The sequence below is a fragment of the Podarcis vaucheri genome, assembly GCF_965113315.1.
Source record: "Podarcis vaucheri genome assembly, chromosome: 16".
In the NCBI taxonomy this organism is placed as follows: Eukaryota; Metazoa; Chordata; class Lepidosauria; order Squamata; family Lacertidae; genus Podarcis; species Podarcis vaucheri.
The window spans coordinates 28835331-28854796 of NC_138754.1; the positions used below are offsets into that span (position 1 = coordinate 28835331).

The 19466-nt window shown below is 47.4% G+C and overlaps 4 protein-coding genes and 1 long non-coding RNA gene across 14 annotated transcripts in view; 4 read left to right on the forward strand and 1 right to left on the reverse strand.

Moving 5' to 3' along the window:
- The window catches only part of LOC309521129 (immunoglobulin lambda-1 light chain-like), a 627875-nt gene that overhangs the window by 410710 nt on the left and 197699 nt on the right, over positions 1-19466 (forward strand). The window lies entirely within an intron of this gene.
- The window catches only part of LOC309521111 (immunoglobulin lambda-1 light chain-like), a 603006-nt gene that overhangs the window by 374469 nt on the left and 209071 nt on the right, over positions 1-19466 (forward strand). The window lies entirely within an intron of this gene.
- The window catches only part of LOC309521126 (immunoglobulin lambda-1 light chain-like), a 593187-nt gene that overhangs the window by 354893 nt on the left and 218828 nt on the right, over positions 1-19466 (forward strand). The window lies entirely within an intron of this gene.
- LOC309521127 (immunoglobulin lambda-1 light chain-like) overlaps positions 1-19466 on the forward strand; it is a 593349-nt gene that overhangs the window by 347053 nt on the left and 226830 nt on the right. The gene's annotated exons all lie outside the window — the stretch shown is intronic.
- LOC309521173 overlaps positions 11321-19466 on the reverse strand; it is a 225924-nt gene continuing 217778 nt past the window's right edge. Inside the window, exons 2-3 of the long non-coding RNA XR_014214519.1 lie at positions 11768-11873; positions 11321-11610 (exon numbers count right to left, since the gene is read on the reverse strand). This is a non-coding gene — a long non-coding RNA (uncharacterized lncRNA). The remainder of the gene's footprint in view (positions 11611-11767; positions 11874-19466) is intronic.

A 19466-nucleotide genomic window follows, 5' to 3' on the forward strand; every position in this document is an offset into this window, starting at 1 on the left:
CTCGCAGGTCCAACTTGGTGAACACGCGACCCTTTCGTACCGTTGCGAGGAGGTCGTCGATTCTGGGCATGGGGAAGTCCGATGGCTTGGTCACACTGTTCAAGGTGCGATAGTCCACCACAAGCCTTTTTTGGGGCGTGTCCTTCTTCTTAACAAAGAATACAGGACTGCCCCCCACTGCCTCGGACTCTCGGATGAAACCGCACTCCAAATTATGATCTATGAACTCTTTGAGTTCCTGTAGTTCTTCCTCAGACATGGAATACAGCTTCCCTTTGGGCAGCGCCGCCCCTGGCAGCAGGTCAATTTTGCAGTCATATGGTCTGTGGGGGGGTAGCCTGTCCGCCTCCTTCTCGCAGAAAACCTCCAAAAATCCCGCGTATTTGTGGGGGATTGCTTGCAGCGTCCCCAGCTGCAGCTGTGCCTCCTCCCCCTCTCCCTCTTGCCGGGGCAGAATGCAGTGTTCAGCGCAATATGATGAGCCGAAGACCAGCTGCCGCTGGTACCACGCCAACGTCGGACTGTGTCTGTCCAACCAACTCATGCCCAAGACAATAGGCGTGTCCGACAGTCTGGTGACATTAAAGCTGATGACTTCCTTGTGATTTCCCAGGCGCATCACCATAGGCGGCGTTTGCTTCACCACCTGCCCCCCTAGCAGCTCCCTGCCATCCACTGTGACGACCTGTAGGGGCAGCGTGGCAGGCAGCAGCTGTATAGCGTGTTTATCGACAAAGTCCTGCCCTATAAAGTCCGCATTGCTTCCTGAGTCATCGGTGATTGGCACGTCCAGAATGAGGCCATTGGGTAGCTGGAGCGATGCAGTGAGCTGCACTACCGGTTTGGGCGGGAGGGGATCTGTGGGCTGCAAAATCTCTGGGGACTGCTTCACTGACTCGTCTGGCTGGGCCCCAGTGCCTCTGTCTCCAGCCAGACTCCGTCGTTTCCCTGCTGTGAGTCTCCGTGCTGAGTAGCTGCAGTCACCGTTGCAGAGGCTGCATTGAGCTTGTGGATCCTCTGGGGACACTCTTTCGCCATATGCAGACTTTCGCAGATGTAACACTTCCGGTTCCCTCTAGGAGGCTTCGCTTTGACTGCTCCCGGTGCTAGGGCTCTGGTTGCTGACTGAGCCCTGGCACCGCCAACCTCCATAGGTTCCGCTCCCCCTCCTGGCTGAGGTGTGGATTGCGCACGCGCAGCTTCCCTGGGAACAAAGGAGAACCCTCTCGCTCGTTCGTGCCCTCCACGCCCTTCGTCCCTGCTCCATGGACGTTCCTCCAGCCGCACCCCAACCGCCAGCGCCCTCTGAACGATCTCCTGCGTGCTCCGGGGTCTCTCCCCCCTTGCAATTTCGTCTTTAACCGCGCTGTTCAATCCTTCCCAAAACAGGTCTCTGACTGGAGCCGAATCTCTGTCCCATTCCAGGGCACTGACCAATGCAAAAAAGCGGGCGTGGTACTGTCTTACACTGGCCCTCCCTTGCTTCAGCCCATGTACCTCCTTCCGGGCAAGATCCACGTCTATGCTTGATAAAAAGCACCCATCCATCGCTTTAATAAAGGCATCCGCATTTTGGAGCGCCGGATCCTTATCCCTCCACAAATTGCGCAGCCACGCTTTAGCATCTCCATGCAAATGGGACATGATGAATCCCACCTTCTCTTGCTCATCTCTAAAGTCTTTGTCCAGCAGTTGCAGTGCACACATTACATCTGCTCTAAAGTTGGGGTACTGTTGCAAATTCCCATCGAAGTGAGAGACCAGACCGCCTGTTCGTCTCCCCAACCCAATCCCCTCCGGTTTGGGTGTCAGTTGCCCTTGCTTCGTAAGCATTTCCAACCTGACCTGGAGATCCCTGTAGGCAGCAGCTGCGTCCTCCTCTCTCTTCCTGGATGCAAGTGCCTCGGCATTCAGTCGTGTTACTGCTTCTCTGAGTTCCGCTATCTGCTGTTCGGCCGTCATATTGTCTGCCGTTCGTGAGCTCGCTAGTAGGCACCCGCCTTCTCTCCTCTCTGCGAGGCCGTAGATGCCCACAATTTGTGACGGAGCTTACTGTCAGAGCTGCTTCCAGATCCTAGCTCACAGAGGATCACGCTAGCCAGCGGTCACTTTGTAAAAGTCTTTATTGAGTTACAGTTTCCATTCTCAAGCTGCTGCGTGCAGCTCTACGTCTTATGGGTTAGACCGGCGAAGCTCCGTCTGAGTCTCCGCCCCCTGTACACCAGCTAAATACCCTAGCCTTACTCCACCTTTTCCGCCTGACCGTTCTTCTCTGGGTCCCTCTGCCCCCCGTGGTCTCTTCCTTCCAGGACGCTTCTGACGCTGACCCCCCGGACCCTTCTGTCTCCTTGCGTCGGGCTTTAGGACCTGGCTCCCTTTCCGGGCTGCTTACTGCGCCACCTTCCTGTGTATTTGAACTTGGCGCGCGCGCCCAACCTTCCACTTTCCGCCTGACCGTTTCCTCGCTCCCCGATGGAGGTGTGGCCACTCCTGACTCATGCCCTCCCTCCTGCTGCGAGCTGCCAGAGCTCGGTACCTGGCGCCCTTCCTCTCCACTGCGTTCTGTTGGTGATGCTGGCCCCAATTTCCAACTGCTGCTCTCTGAGCCCCCTCTGGACCCTTCTTCCTGGGGTGTCCCCCTAGGCTCCCCCCTTGCTCTGGCCACTGGCGCTCCTTCCTGTGAATCTTCTGATTCACTGGAAAGACTCGGAGATCTCGGGTCGTCGTCATCACTCATCTTTTCTTCTGCCTCCTCCCCCTCGCTCTCTGTTTCCTCCCTTGCCCTCGCCTCTGCTCCTGAACCCCTGACATCCACAATATCTTGTATCTGGTTATCTTGTTCAAAGAGCTCAAGACACTATCAAATGAAACACTCTGTAGCAGTTTTCAGCACCCTGCACTGAAAGAAGAAGAGAGAAGGTTTTTGTCTCAGTTCCCCATCAGATTTGATCACTGTGGAACTTATTGCTGCCAAACCAAAACCCACAGTAATAGTCAGCCTCATCTTCAGGCTGCATGTTAGTGATGGTTAAATAGCCACTATTCCCAGAGACGGAAGCAGTGAACCGATCTGGGATCCCTTCTCCTCGGTCGTAGCCATTACGATGCACATAGCGAGGGGCCTGTCCAGGTCTCTGTTGATACCAGATCATATAGCTCAGACTGCTGGTGTAAGTGCAGGAGAGTTTTGCCGTTTGTCCAGGAGATGCAGACAGAGAAGCAGGTTGAATCAAAGTAACCTGTGAAATCACAACTTTATACAAAGAAAAAGGAATACATTGTAAAACCTAGATTGATTCATTGTGCTCCCAAATATCTGCCAGGCAGTATGATATGTGCAAAATATAAATAGTTTTGTGTTTGGCCCAGAATCCAACGGAAAGGGAATCCTCCAAACTCTTACCTGAGAAGCAGCTAAGAATTGCAAGGAAGGACAGAGCCCAGGCCATGGTAAGCTCTTGAGAGAAGTTTAATTTTAGAAAGCAAAACAGGAACTGGCTGGAACCTTTTTGCTTCTTCCTTAAACCTTGCAAGGAGCTTCAGATGAAGGATCTGTCATATAAAGCTATTGACACCCATTGACTCTGGGGAATTCCACTCCTCCCAGCCAATGATAAGAGAAGACGTTTGCATGAGAGAGATGATTTAAAAAGAAGAGATGAGGTGATCTTGATGTGGAGGAGGAGCTGGAACTAGGCTGACTCTATACACACACACACCCCCATCCCAATAAAATTAAGCTGGTTTTGCCAAGGCTATTGCAATGCGCTCAACACATCAAGCAAATGAGCAAATGGAGTGACAGATAAATGAATCAAAGTGAATGAAACTATTCTAAAACATCAAATTATAAAGGAAATGACTATAACTGAACAGGAAACAGCAGCGAACATTCGCCTGTTTCATTTCACATCACAGGGGTGGGGGGCTCAGGTGGTCTCTCAGATCCTCAAATGCAGTGATTTTCAAGCAGTGTGCAGTGGCAACCTGGGATGCCTTGAATGATGGTCAGGGTGCCACGGGCAACGCTGGCCTCTGCCCCTCTTTCCTTCCCTCTCTACTGTGATGCCCTCTCACATCTCTGCCTCCCAAAGGCTTACACAGCTGTTTGTTGCAACAGCCCTGGGTACAAGCTCCCCAGGTGAATGGTGCCTCTGGGCTGGCCAAGGGGTGATTCCCAAGTCCCTGTGGGACAGTGTGAGGAGGCACCTCTCTTTGTGGCATGGGGGGGGGGAGCTCAGCGACCAGGGGTAGTGGCGGCAGCTGCCCAGAGGATTCCCAATGAGAGGGGCGAGGAGAAGAGGCTGAGGGAACACACTAAAAAGGAAGGTGTTTGAAAAGAGTTGAAGCCTTCAAGAGGTGACGTAGATGGGCTCCTGAGTCCCCCAGGGGTGCCACAGGAAGAACGTAGCTGGTCAAGGGAGTTGTGGACTCAAAAAGATTGAAAATCTCTGCTTTAGGACATAGGGCAGGTATGCTGGTCCCGTGGGTAGATTGAGAGACGAGGTCCTAGTCCAGTCCAAGGTTGAAGGAGCAATATGAAGGCAGTGCGTAAAAGCCTCAGTGGGGTGCAGGGCAGGGTTCAGGCAGGAACTGGTGACCAACAATGTTGCTTCGCAACTTGGGACTAGGGCTGGCTGGCTTAGCCCTAGGCATAGCGCGGCCCCAGTCCACAAGTGACTCGCCTCTCCTGGCCTGGAGGCAAGCACTCCTCCTGTGGGAACTTAGTTCCCTCCACCTCTCTGCCCTGAGCCTCTGCAGCTCAGGAGAGGCTGGAGGGTTACCGGACCCAGAGGCAACCTCAGCATCCTCTGACGGGGCTGAGAGTGGAGGACCTGCAGGCAATGGGTCCTCCATCACCTCAGGAGCCAGAGCAGACTCAGCTGGTGCCTGCACCTGAGGATCCAGCACAGGTGAGGACCCTTCGGGCTCAAGCCCCAGCCCCGGCTCAGCTGGTTCTGGAGGCGGGGAATCCTGTGCAGGCTGGGATTCCTCAGGTTCAGCCTCCGAGTCCGAATCTCAGGCCATCACAGCAGGTTTGGTGAGAGGTGTAGCCTGGGGAGAATTCGGACGGCTGGATAGGGAGTTCATTTAAGTTTATTATGTGACCACCACAGCCTGCAGTTCCCCACCCATGCTTAAAATGTTAGTTGCTTTGGACACAATATCTCCTGGGGTTCTTTCTGCCAGTGGCGCAGCTCAGAAACATCTTTGGCAAATGAGTGAAGTAGGGGAATTTACTCTCTGGAAAGCACCTGGATCGAGGCTAAGTGCTGAAGCACCTGAAAAGCAGCAAATCCTGGACAGGGACACACTCCACTCCTCCCAAAGAAAATGACGCTTCTTTCGTAATCGTTGCCACGGTGGGCTGAACAGAAAAGCCATCAAAGAAACGGACAAATGCATTTTGAACAAACAGTAACCAAAGGGGACGAAACTTCCAAACATAGTCTAACCTAAGAACAAATGATGGAATGAAATGTATCTACATCTCAATTTCATCCCAACGCTGAGCATGGCTGATCAGGAAACCAATCCTTCACCCTTCAAAATTTAGGAAATATTTCCTGAGAAAAATACACATTATGTTAGCACACCGAACAATCCCCAAACACCATCTTGGCTCTTCTAATTACTCTGAATGTTTCCTCTAAAGAAGAAGAAACCTTGGAGAAACCTATCCCAATGGTTCTTTCACTTACAAATCCTTTGAACCCTGTCTTAAGGGCATAGGTAAAGGTAAAGGGACCCCTGACCATTAGGTCCAGTCGTGGCCAACTCTGGGGTTGTGGTGCTCATCTCGCTTTATTGGCCGAGGGAGCTGGCGTACTGCTTCCGGGTCATGTGGCCAGCATGACTAAGCCACTTCTGGTGAACCAGAGCAGCGCACGGAAACACCATTTACCTTCCCGCTGGAGTGGTACCTATTTATCTACTTGCACTTTGAGGTGCTTTCGAACTGCTAGGTTGGCAGGAGCTGGGACCAAGCAACGGGAGCTCACCCTGTCATGGGTATTTGAACCGCCGACCTTCTGATCGGCAAGTCCAAGGCTCTGTGGTTTAACCCACAGCGCCACCCGTGTTCCATCTTAAGGGCATATTTGTACATAAATAGGATGGATCTCTGAACTGGATTTTAGAACAAAAGAATTTACCATCTCAAAAGAATGGCCAGATGGTCCAGGTATTGCAATCAGTAATACATTATCAGGTATCTTGGCAGACAGGAAAAAGCCACAACCTCAACTTTCCGCCTCTTTCTGTGATGTATGTATGATCCTTTTTGGGTGGTTTTTGGCCAAGGAGTTGGGCAATGTCTTGGTCTCTCTCACCTCCTTGCAAGAGGCTGGGGACCGGGGTGGAGGAAGGGGTGAGTGGTGGGTGCAGACGGCCCCAGGTATCACCACGGGGGGGGGGGACACAAAATGCCGGGCAGCACTCACCGCGGGGCCTGCAACATGCCCAAGCCACGCTTCTCTCCTGGGAGAGAGAGAGAGGCACAGTGGCTTGGGTGCACACAAGCTCCACACTGCTCAAACGGCCCACCCACTGCCTCCCTCCCAGCTGTAGGGTGGCCGAGTGGGAGGAGGCAGTCAGACTCTGGAGGCCCCGTGGTGCTATGGGCAGCTTGCCTTACCCTTGTCCACTGCTATGGGTGGCTTGCCCCGCCCCTGGGTGTGCTGCCCCAGGCACCCGAGCCTCTTCCTCCACTGCTGGTGAGGACTCTGTTGCAACAGAAAAAAATACAGATCTGCCTTGCTATCACTGGATCCTGCCTTATCCATTCTCCTCTGACTGATCATGGACTTAGGGGACTCATAGTCCCTTGGAGAGTTGTGCAGCTGAAAGCCAAACCCCAGGTTCTCTGCAGTATATTGCACCTGGCTTTCTCATTCAAAAAGCTCAAGACACGATCAAATAAAACACCCTGTAGCAGTTCTCAGCTCCCTGCACTGAAAGAAGAAGAGAGAAGGTTTTTGTCTCAGTTCCCCATCAGATTTGATCACTGTGGAACTTATTGCTAAACCATCCCCCACAGTAATAGTTAGCTTCATCTTCAGGCTGCATGTTAGTGATGGTTAAATAGCCACTATTCCCAGAGATGGAAGCAGTGAACCGATCTGGGATCCCTTCTCCCCGGCTGTAGCGATTATGATGCACATAGCGAGGGCCCTTTCCAGGTCTCTGTTGAAACCAGCCAATACTGCTCAGACTGCTGGTGTGAGTGCAGGAGAGTTTTGCCGTTTGTCCAGGAGATGCAGACTGAGACGCAGGTTGAATCAAAGTAACCTGTGAAATCACAACTTTATAAAAAGAAAAAGGAATACATAGTAAAACCTAGATTGATTCATTGTGGTCCCAAATTTCTGCCAGGCACTATGCTATGTGCCCCATATAAATAGTTTTGTGGTTGGCCCAGAATCCAATGGAAAATTGAGTCTTCTAAACTCTTACCTGAGAAACAACTAAGAATTGCAATGAAGGACAGAGCCCAGGCCATGGCGAGCTCTCGAAAGAAGTTTGACTTTGAAAAGCAAAATGGTAACTAGCTGGAACCTTTTTTGCTTCTTCCTTAAACCCTGCAAGGAGCTTCAGATGAAGGATCTGTCATATAAAGCTATTGATACCCATTGGCTCTGCAGAAATTCCACTCCTCTCAGCCAATGATCAGAGAAGACGTTTGCATGAGGGAGGTTATTTAAAAAGAAGAGATGAGGTGATCTTGATGTGGAGGAGGAGCTGGAACCAGGCTGACTCTACACACACACAAACACAAACACACACACACACACACACACACACACAGATACACACCGTCCCAAGAAAATTAAGCTGGTTTTGCCAAGGCCATGGCAATGAGCTCAACACATCAAGCAAATGAGCAAATGGAGTGGCAGATGAATGAATCAAAGTGAATGAAACTACTCTAAAACATCAAATTATAAAGGAAATGAGTATAACTGAACAGGAAACAGCAGCGAAGATTCGCCTGTTTCATTTCACATTGCAGGGGTGGGGGGCTCAGGTGGTCTCTCAGATCCTCAAATGCAGTGATTTTCAAGCAGTGTGCAGTGGCAACCTGGGATGCCTTGAATGATGGTCAGGGTGCCACGGGCAACGCTGGCCTCTGCCCCTTTTTCCTTCCCTCCCTACTCTGATGCCCTCTCACATCTCTGCCTCCCAAAGCTGTTTGTTGCAACAGCCCTGGGTACAAGCTCCCCAGGTGTATGGTGCCTCTGGGGCTGGCCAAGGGGTGATTCCCAAGTCCCTGTGGGACAGTGTGAGGAGGCACCTCTCTTTGTGGCATGGGGGGGTGGAAGCTCAGAGACCAGGGGTAGTGGTGGCAGCTGCCCAGAGGATTCCCAATGAGAGGGGCGAGGAGAAGAGGCTGAGGGAACACACTAAAAAGGAAGGTGTTTGAAAAGAGGTGAAGGGCGGCCAGCTCAGCTGGCAAGAGGTAACATAGATGGGCTCCTGAGTCCCCCAGGGGTGCCACAGGAAGAATGCAGATGGTCAAGGGAGTTGTGGACTCAAAAAGATTGAAAACCTCTGCTTTAGGACATAGGGCAGGTATGCTGGTCCCGTGGGTAGATCGAGAGACGAGGTCCTAGTCCAGTCTGAGGTCGAAGGAGCAATATGAAGGCAGTCCGTAAAAGCCTCAGCGGGGTGCAGGGCAGGGTTCAGGCAGGAACTGGCAACCAACAGTGTTGCTCCCGCAATCTGGGACTCGGGCTGGCTGGCTTTTATCTGCCCCGAGGCATAGGGCGGCCACGATCCTCAGGTGACTCGCCTCTCCTGGCCTGGAGGTGAGCACTCCTCCTGTGGGAACTTAGTTCCCTCTGCCTCTCTGCCCTGAGCCTCTGCAGCTCAGGAGAGGCTGGAGGGTTACCGGACCCAGAGGCCACCTCAGCTTCCTCTGACGGGGCTGAGAGTGGAGCACCTGCAGGCAATGGGTCCTCCATCACCTCCGGAGCCAGAGCAGACTCAGCTGGTGCCTGCACCTGAGGATCCAGTACAGGTGAGGACCCTTCGGGCTCAAGCCCCAGCCCCGGCTCAGCTGGTTCTGGAGGCGGGGAATCCTGTGCAAGCTGGGATTCCTCAGGTTCAGCCTCCGACTCCGAATCCCAGGCCATCACAGCAGGTTTGGTGAGAGGTGTAGCCTAGGGAGAATTCGGACGGCTGTATAGGGAGGTCATTTAAGTTTATTATGTGACCACCACAGCCTGCAGTTCCCCACCCATGCTTAAAATGTTAGTTGCTTTGGACACAATATCTCCTGGGGTTCTTTCTGCCAGTGGCGCAGCTCAGAAGCATCTTTGGCAAATGAGTGAAGTAGGGGAATTTACTCTCTGGAAAGCACCTGGATCAAGGCTAAGTGCTGAAGCACCTGAAAAGCAGCAAATCCTGGACAGGGACACACTCCACTCCTCCCAAAGAAAATGACGCTTCTTTCGTAATCGTTGCTGCGGTGGGCTGAGCAGAAAAGCCATCAAAGAAACGGACAAAAGCATTTTGAACCAACAGGAACCAAAGGGGATGAAACTTCCAAACATATTTGAACCTAAGAACAGATGATGGAATGAAATGTATCTACATCTCAATTTCATCCCAACGCTGAGCATGGCTGATCAGGAAGCACTTTGAATGGACCCATGCGCCGTGAAGATTCTCCTGCTTCAATTCACACCACAGGTGCCAGGGGGCCTGGAGGTCTCTCACATCCCCTATTCTGCCCAGAGTTAGAAAAGTGGACCAATATCTTCCCCTAAAGGTTAAATGTGAAATAGCAGTCATCCTATACCTATAGGCTTTGTAGAACATCAAAACTAATGGTGTAATATGAATAATGTTCTTTACTGGTGCTGTATCACCGCTCTTTTAGGGACTTGAGTAAGAAGAAGCTTTTCTAGAATAATTTTGGCTGATGTAGACTCGTTTTTTAATCTTGGATATACATTTTGTGATACTGCTCCTATGTCTTGCCAGTGATGTCATTAGGGCATCAGTATGAATCTAGGGACCAACTCGGTGATATTACCATGTCATGGACTTCCTAGAGTGATTTTCTGCTATCGTAACTATGTAGCACATGAGACCACCGTGAGAGTTGTTCCATAACGCACAGCACTCTGCCTCCAACGTTGGAATAAATTTGCTTCCCAGTAACAGCTGCTTGGAATCCCCAGTGAGGAGAGTCCCTGTCACTCTCAGGTCCCGCTTGCAAGCATCCCATAGTCATCTGGCTGGCAGTTTGTGAGAACAGCATGTTGGAACTAGATGGGCCTTTGACCTGATCCAACAAGTCTCTACTTGTGGCCTTATAGACCTGCAAACTTTTCATTTCCCTTTTTGCTTTGGGAGGGAGGGTGGTATTGAACTGAAATAGCTAAATCTGCAAATGTATTGATCTGTGCATGGAAAATAGGGGTTTGTGTGTGAACTCAACCTAGAGAAGGGATGGGAGGCAATCTCATTCCTGTTCCCTTAATCTCTAGGATGCAAAGATTATTCATATGTGGTGGACTTGTAAAAGGGTAAAGGGGTATTGCGAAATGATCCATAACGAATCAACCACTTCAAAATTTAGGAAATATTTCCTGAGAAAATAACACATTATTTTAGCACACAGAACCATCCCCAAAAGCCATCTTGGCTCTTCTAATTACTCTAAATGTTTCCTCTACAGAAGGAGATATGTTGGAGAAAACTATCCCAATGGTTCTTTCACTTACAAACCCTTTGAATCCTTTGTTAAGGGCATATTTGTGTAGGGATAGGATGGGTCTGTGAACTGGATTTGAGAACCAAAGGATTTACCATCTCAAAAGAAGGGCCACACTGCCCAGGTATTGCAATCAGTAATACATTGTCAGCTATCTTGGCAGACAGGAAAAAGTCACAACCTTAAATTTCTGCCTTAGACTGCCTCTTTCTGTGATGTATGTGTGATCCTTTTAGGGTGGTTTTTGGCCAAGGAGTTGGGCAATGTCTTGGTCTCTCTCACCTGCTTGCAAGAGGGCAGGGACTCTGTTGCAACCGGAAAAACAAAGATCTACCTTGCTATGACTGGAACCTACCTCCATCCATTCTCCTCTGACTGATCATGGACTTAGGGGACTCATAGTCCCTTGGAGAGTTGTGCAGCTGAAAGCCAAACCCCAGGTTCTCTGCAGTATATTGCACTTGGCTCTCTCATTCAAAAAGCTCAAGATACGATCAAATAAAACACTCTGTAGCAGTTCTCAGCTCCCTGCACTGAAAGAAGAAGAGAGAAGGTTTTTGTCTCAGTTCCCCATGAGATTTGATCACTGTGGAACACAGTGCTGTCAAACCAACCCCCACAGTAATATTCAGACTCATCTTCAGGCTGGATGTCAGTGATTGTTAAATAACCACTATTCCCAGAGACGGAAGCAGTGAACCGATCTGGGATCCCTTCTCCCCGATTGTAGCCATTACGATGAACATAGCGAGGGGCCTGTCCAGGTCTCTGTTGAAACCAGCCAATACTTTTCAGATTGCTGGTGTAAGTGCAGGAGAGTTTTGCCATTTGTCCAAGAGATGCAGACTGAGAAGCAGGTTGAATCAAAGTAATCTGCGAAATCACAACTTTATAAAAAGAAAAAGGAATACATTGTAAAACCTAGATTCAACCATTGTTCTCAAAGATATCTGCTGGGCACTATGCTATGTGTCCCATATACCGGTAAATACTTTTGTGGTTGGCCCAGAATCCAATGGAAAATTGAGTCTTCTAAACTCTTACCTGAGAAGCAGCTAAGAATTGCAAGGAAGGACAGAGCCCAGGCCATGGCGAGCTCTCGAGAGAAGTTTAATTTTAGAAAGCAAAACAGGAACTGGCTGGAACCTTTCTGCTTCTTCCTTAAACCTTGAAATAAACTTCAGATGAAGGTTCTGTCATATAAAGCTATCGACACCCATTGGCTCTAGAGAAGTCCAACTCCTCCCAGCCAATGAAGAGAGAAGACATTTGCATGAGGGAGAGACTTTAAAAAGAAGAAGGATGGATGCTGCATCATCCTGGGACAAGAGAAATGGTTGGCTTCACTCACAGCAATAGGATTGAGTGGGAACTCAGTGAGGGTGATTTTGGAAACTTGGGAGATACCTATTTTCTTCCTAACAGTAATTCAAAGACTGAGGAATTTGTCCCAGTGAATCTGGAGACAGGAGGGAGAGTGTTTAACGCATTCTGCATCTGATAATTCACCTGCCTGCTCCAACACAATCCTATTAAAAGGATATTTCCTAGTGACAGTGCGTGTGTGTGTGAATGACTCTTTAAAAATAAAAAAAATGAAATATTATTTCTACTTTTCAGATATATACCTTTCACTGATTTTACAATCCTTTTGACATTTTAAAACTTGACTTCCTTCCCCCTCTTTCTTCATTTCCTTAAATTTGTTATTAGTATCTTCTGCATATCGAAATTAACTTAACTTACTCATTTATTTATCTTCTAGAAATATATACTCCTGTGCAGCTGCAGATTATTACAGTAATCCCGCCAATGTTCCTATCTGTTTACAATTTATCTGTCAATATTCAATAAATAATTTTCATTATTTTATATATAAAAAAGTTTGTTATCTTGATTTCTTATTCTTCCAGTAAGTTTTTCTGTATATTCCATAAGTTTTTGTATCCATTCTTCCTTTGCTGGGACTTTCTCTTCTTTCCATTTTTGGGCAAGTAACATTTTTGCTGCTGTGGTTGCACACATGAATAAATTTCTACACCATTTAGGTAGTTCTAGTCCTATAATTCCCAAGAAAAAGAGAAAGAGACTCTTGACTCTATGTAATCGAGGTCAGTAAACCAAGCTCCTATCTCGCTCCATCCAGGGTGCGAGAGGAGTGAAAATAAATAATAACATATCTACCTTTTGCAGAACTTTATTTCTCCTGCATAATTTTACATGTTTCAACATGCAAATATATTGATACATTTATATGCATTGTTGTGTGTCGCTTATGCGGTTGTTACTTTTTGAAAACATGGAGTGCAAATCCACCTAAAATATCTTCTGTATTACTGTATGTATAATCATGCATATTGTGTATGCTCCTTTGTGTGTGTGGAACTAGTGAGAAAACATCTTGCTTCTCATCAAGATTGAAGATTGAGAGCAGAATTAGAAGGGGGAGAGTTTGTGTGGATCAGCTCGACAACTGAGTTGTTCAGAAAATCCCATCCCTAGCAAAGATGAGGGCAACGTGGTTATCTTTGGAAAGGCTGCACATTTCATAATTCCCGTGATAAGTTTTATGAAAAAATGCTTGTTGTTGTTTTTTATACAGTGGATGCTCGGGTTGCGAACGTGATCTGTGTGGGATGCATGTTCGCAACCCTCAGCGTTCGCAACCTGCAGTGGCGCATCTGCGCACACGCGGGTTGCGATTCGGCGCTTCTGCACATGCGCAAAGCATGATTTAGTGCTTCTGCGCATGCACAACTGCCAAAACCTGGAAGTGACCCGTTCCAGTACTTCCTGGTTTCGGCAGGTGCGTAACCCGAAAAAACGCAACCTGAAGTGGCTGTAACCCGAGGTATGACTGAAGAAGAAGAAGAAGAAGAAGAGTTTGGATTTGATATCCCGCCTTTCACTCCCCTTCAGGAGTCTCAAAGCGGCTAACATTCTTCTTTCCCTTCTTCCCCCACAACAAACACTCTGTGAGGTGAGTGGGGCTGAGAGACTTCAGAGAAGTGTGACTAGCCCAAGGTCACCCAGCAGCTGCATGTGGAGGAGCGGGGAAGCGAACCCGGTTCCCCAGATTACGAGACTACCGCTCTTAACCACTACACCACACTGGCTCTCATATTACTCCCGTATACTGTATTACTCTCGTATTACAGTATTACTGACTGTAATAAGTTTTATTAGTTTTCAATTACAACAATCCAATAATAGCCTCATTATAACAATGCCAAATTATAATACAATCAATAATACAATATAATACAATCAATAATACCAATAATTAATATACAATATAATATAATATAATAAATATAATATAATAAATATAATATAATATAATATAATATAATATAATATAATATAATATAATATAATATAATATAATATAATATAATATAATATAATATTAATAATAATAATAATAATACAATATAATATACAATATAATACAATCAATAATACCAATAATTGATATGCCAAATTATACAATTTAGCTACTCCCCCCACATGCTAGAATTAATGGTTTGATTATTTGTTTCTGCATTCCAAAATCTTATAAATTTCAATCACACTTCAGTCCAAATATATCGCAACTGGAGTTTTAATGACTTCCATTCGAACTGACACATTGAACGATTTCTACACCTACAGATGAAATATTCAAACTCTCTCTTTCCTGTGTGTGGCAATTATTCTGTCCGCAGTGTTTCCTCCTGTCCTTGTAATATATTACAGTCATACCTTGGCTCCCAAACACCTTGGCTCCCAAACAAATCAGCTCCCGAACGATCAAAACCCAGAAGTGAGTGTTCTGGTTTTCAAACATTGTTTTAGAAGCTGGACGTTTGACGGGGCTTCCACGGCTTCTGATTGGCGGCAGGAGCTTCCAATCAGAAGCCGTGCTTTGGTTTTCAAACGATTTAGAAGTCAAATGGACTTCTGGAACAGATTATTTTCGACTTCCAAGGTACGACTGCATGTCCATCTTTTGTCAGTTGTTGCTGTTCTCCAGGTTGCCTTGGGCAGTGTTGTTGTTGTTGAGTCGTTGAGTCGTGTCCGACTCTTCGTGACCCCCATGGACCAGAGCACGCCAGGCACCTCTGTCTTCCACTGCCTCCTGCACTTTGGTCAAACTCATGCTGGTAGCTTTGAGAACACTGTCCAACCATCTTGTTCTCTGTCGTCCCCTTCTCCTTGTGCCCTCCATCTTTCCCAACATCAGGGTCTTTTCCAGGGAGTTTTCTCTTCTCATGAGGTGGCCAAAGTACTGGAGCCTCAGCTTCAGGATCTGTCCTTCCAGTGAGCTCTCGGGGCTGATTTCCTTCAGAATGGAGAGGTTTGATTTTCTTGCAGTCCATGGGACTCTCAAGAGTCTCCTCCAGCACCATAAAGCATGTTCTCCTTCATGGAGAGTACGTGTTGCGGTGGGGGCCAACAAGACACTCCAAAGTTATGGGGTGGGCTAATTGATCATTGGCCACTGTTGTGATTGGGCTTCCCTTGTTGTTGGTGCCATTCTGTGATTGACAGCCAGAAATGTTAAAACTCCCTGCACGTAGCGTAGAGCTTCTTCTTTTCGCTCCGTGCATCGGATTGCCCCCCCCCTATATTTAGGGTTGTTCGCGTTGACCTTGGTATGCCTGTCATGGGGTCGTCTGCTCTTGGGGCAGGGGCCCGGTAGGAATTTTGTCCATCTGGCTGATTGGCTGGTGCCATTTGTTTTTTGCCTACTGCGTAGCAAATCGTCACAACTTGTAAGGTTGCGGTTAGGCATTGGTTTATGGTTTGGTTGGTTGAGGGGCATGGATTGGCTGTGCCTGCCCCTCTAATGCTGCTGCTGCTGCAAGGGATTCCGTTAGAGGAATCAGGGGCTCACTTTTGCTTTTGTCCGAACCCTGTCAAGGGGCTAGGGCCACGCAAGAGCCCCTGGTTGCAGTTGGGGAGGGCTGAGGGCAGGTTCCCTGCTCCGTCGCTATCCCCAAAATGTATTCCCCTTCTCTGACTTTCGCAGGCTTGCGAAATGTCAGTCTGTCCCCCATGGTGGGGGAAGATAGTCGCAACCAATGCCTAAGCAACCACCCACATTGTTGTATTTTAATAAAGTTGTGGCCTAAATTATGCCCAAAACCTTAAACAAAAATTCCGTGTGATGTGTGAGTTATTTGGGGTGGCTTGGGGACATCAACACGCAATTGGGCAGTGTGGTTTCCTATTCTTGTTTCAGAAGATCTGAAATGCTTCTTGAAACAAAGCAAATGCTTTCCTTCCTTCCTTCAGCAGAGGTTTTTGTTTCAGTTCCTATTGCCATTGCATCACTGTGCCAACCCACTGCCACCACCTGCACCACAGTAATATGTGGCCTCATCCTCTGGTTGGACACCAGTGATGGTCAGATAGCGCTCGCTGCCTGATTTGGAGCCAGAGAACCGATCTGGGATCCCACTGGCTCTGTTGCTATTAGCATACACCACAAGCCGAGGGGTCTGCCCCTCTCTTTGCTGATACCACTCGATGCTCCAGCCCTCATATCCACTGCTCAAAGTGCAGGTGAATCTCACTGTGTTCCTCAGAGTCACAGATTGGGAGGGAGCCTGAGTCATCACAGGCAACGAACTGATACCTGGAAACAGAGAAAAGAGTAAACACCTCGCTTCGTTTTGTAGGGTTCTGAGCAAGCTGATCTTGTTTTTTATTAAAGTAACGAAAAAGGGCATGCCTTGATTTATTTAAAGCTGCAAATTGAAAACCTTCAACCCTCACCTGAGCAATAAGTCCAAAAAAGCACGAGGACAACAGTCCAAGTCATGATGGAAGATTCGGAACACTTGGCTTCCTGAGGCAAGATGGATCCGGTCCATATCCTGTCATCCCATCTTAAGTGGCTCCGGGATTTGGGTCCGCCCTTCTATGCAAATCTGCTGCTTGCTGATTGGCTGCAAACATGGCAGGAAGAACCCCCTCCATTTGCTCAAGAACAGCAAAATCAAAAATATGTACCGGATTTCTTTTTCCAAACTGGACCACAGAGTGTTTTTATATTGGGGGGAGGGGGTTAAAAATGTGATTATCCATTTTTTTTATTTCCTTTTTTAAAAATTTCACTTTAAATTTGTATACCACCTTTCTATATTACGATGTGCAAGGCGGCTTACAAGCTGAAGAAACAACAAAGGAGGCAGCAAAGATCGCACACCTAATAACCATCTGTTCCAATACAAAAGGTCATAATAAAAACATAACCTTAAAATAAACAACCTATACCACATAATGCAATATTCAATAATTTATTAAAATATAATAGTAAACAGTAAAGTTAAATATCATCAAATAATAATTAAACACATTGTCTTCTGTGCCAGCAAGGATGGGGAGAAGAGGCCACAGAGGGCAGAGATTTTGTTTGTTTGTTTGTTTATGTGTTTATTTACTTATTTACTTATATTTATATACCTATGTATCACAAAAATATGTTGCAGCAGTTTACAATATAAAAACATATATAACCAGATGATAAAGTCATAAGTTAAAAACAAGTGGAAAAAAGCAAAAATAAATTAAAAACCAACTTCATGTTCCTTTGTACAGCAGGTGAATTTCTCCACACACTTTTCTGCCCTCCAAGCAAGAGAGAGGCATTAATATGACATAGAGACACATTCCAACCATGCAAAAACACCGAAGGAATGTTTGATCAACATGCAGTGCAGATGGCCAGTTCACGTTGCAAGCCCATGAAAGTATTTCTGCAAAGCAAACAGCTCCAGCAAGGTCAGAAATGCCCGTTGTTTTTAGCTGAAAACAACCCAGGGCCAGTTATTAAGGTTTACATAATACAACTTAATGCCCACCAACTGGGACTTGATGCTAACTGTTTTTCTCCCAAGTTCCTATATACCAATTCCAGGCTGGATAATTAAGGCATTGCTGTAGGTTTGGGTTGGGTTGGCTTTGGCAGCGCTGCTGCTGAAATGTTTTAGAATGGATAATGTTTAGAAAGTTTAACATATTTTGAGGAGGGCAGAGTGGCTGTCATGGAGGCAACAGAAGTCGTTTCCAAAATCTGCAAGATGTATTGACCTGTGAATGGAAGTTAGGTGGATGAACTAAACCTAAGAATTTAAAGGTCTCAAATAAAGAATAAAGGTAAAGGTAAAGGGACCCCTGACCATTAGGTCCAATCGTGGTCGACTCTGGGGTTGCGGCGCTCATCTCGCTTTATTGGCTGAGGGAGACGGCATACAGCTTCCGGGTCATGTGGCCAGCATGACTAAGCCACTTCTGGTGAACCAGAGCAGCGCACGGAAACGCCGTTTACCTTCCTGACGGAGCGGTACCTATTTATCTACTTGCACTTTGACGTGCTTTTGAACTGCTAGGTTGGCAGGAGCAGGGACTGAGCAACAGGAGCTCACCCCATCGCGGGGATTCGAACCGCTGACCTTCTGATCGGCAAGTCCTAGGCTCTGTGGTTTAACCCACAGTGCCACCCGTGTCCCTCAAATAAAGAATAAATATTAATAAATGCACATACATTTAAATATATGAACCATGTGTCTGAAATGGTACAGGAGAGCAATCCTGGAGCCATTTTGACTCTCCCAATGACCTCAAATATTCCTCTGCAGTAAGGGAGGAAAATGGGAAAAGCCTTCCCATTGTATTTTCCCTTACAAATCCTGTCTTAAGGGCACATTTGTGTATGAATAGGGCGAGGCTGTGACCTGGATTCAGGAATTAAACTATTTACCATCACAAAAGAATGGCCAGGCTGCCCAGGTAATGCAATCAGAGACTATTATCAGGCAGGCAGGATTTCTGCTGTAGACTCGCCTCCTATGATGTATGTATGATGATCTTGGGATGGTCTTTGGCTAAGGGGGTTGGGCAATGTCAAAAGTCTTTTAAGCTTCCTACACACTTTTGTTCAGGGTCTCCCCTTCCTTGAGGAAGTGGAGGGAACGCTGTTGCAACAGGAAAATAAATATCTGCCTTGCCTTCCACTGGATCCAGCCTCCATCTGTTCTTCTCTGACCAGTCATGAACTTGGGGGACTCAGAGTCCCATGGGGAGTTGGGCAGCAAAAGCTAAACCCCCATGATTTACATCAGAAGGATGCAGGTGTCACGATTTCACAGTCTGCCAGACATAGACAGTTGACAATCATGCGAGGCAGAACGTCACCCTTGTCATACTTGGTGCAGCGCAGTAGTAAGGAAGGGAGCTCCCTCTGGTGCCAGAACCTATAACTGCATTCATTTTATCACCTCTCGCTTACTATCCTTCTGCAAACCTCCTGGGCAGATAAAAGACACTGCAAGTAAATAAACTGATAACTCCTTGTCTCCCTCCCCTTTTCAAATCACATTAAGAGTTTGAGCGTCCTTTGCAAAAACAGGAGCATACTGTTGCCCTTTTAAAGCAGGGAGGGGCATGAGCGTAGCCAGGATTTTTGTTGGGAAAGGGGGGCAACTCTGTTGCAACAGACAAATAAATATCTGCCTTGCTTTCCACTGGTTCTAGTCTCCATCCCTTTTTCTCTGACCGATCATGGACTTCGGGGACTTCAGAGTCCCATGGGGCATTGGGCAGCAAAAGCCAAACTACAATGTTTACATCAGAGGCAATGCCATTTCTATTCCCTCAGTATCTAGGATGCAAAGAGGTTCAGACACAGACCCAATGAACATCTCTAGGGCTTTTCAAGTCCCAGCTGTGAAGGAGGAAGAGTGAAGGTTTTTGT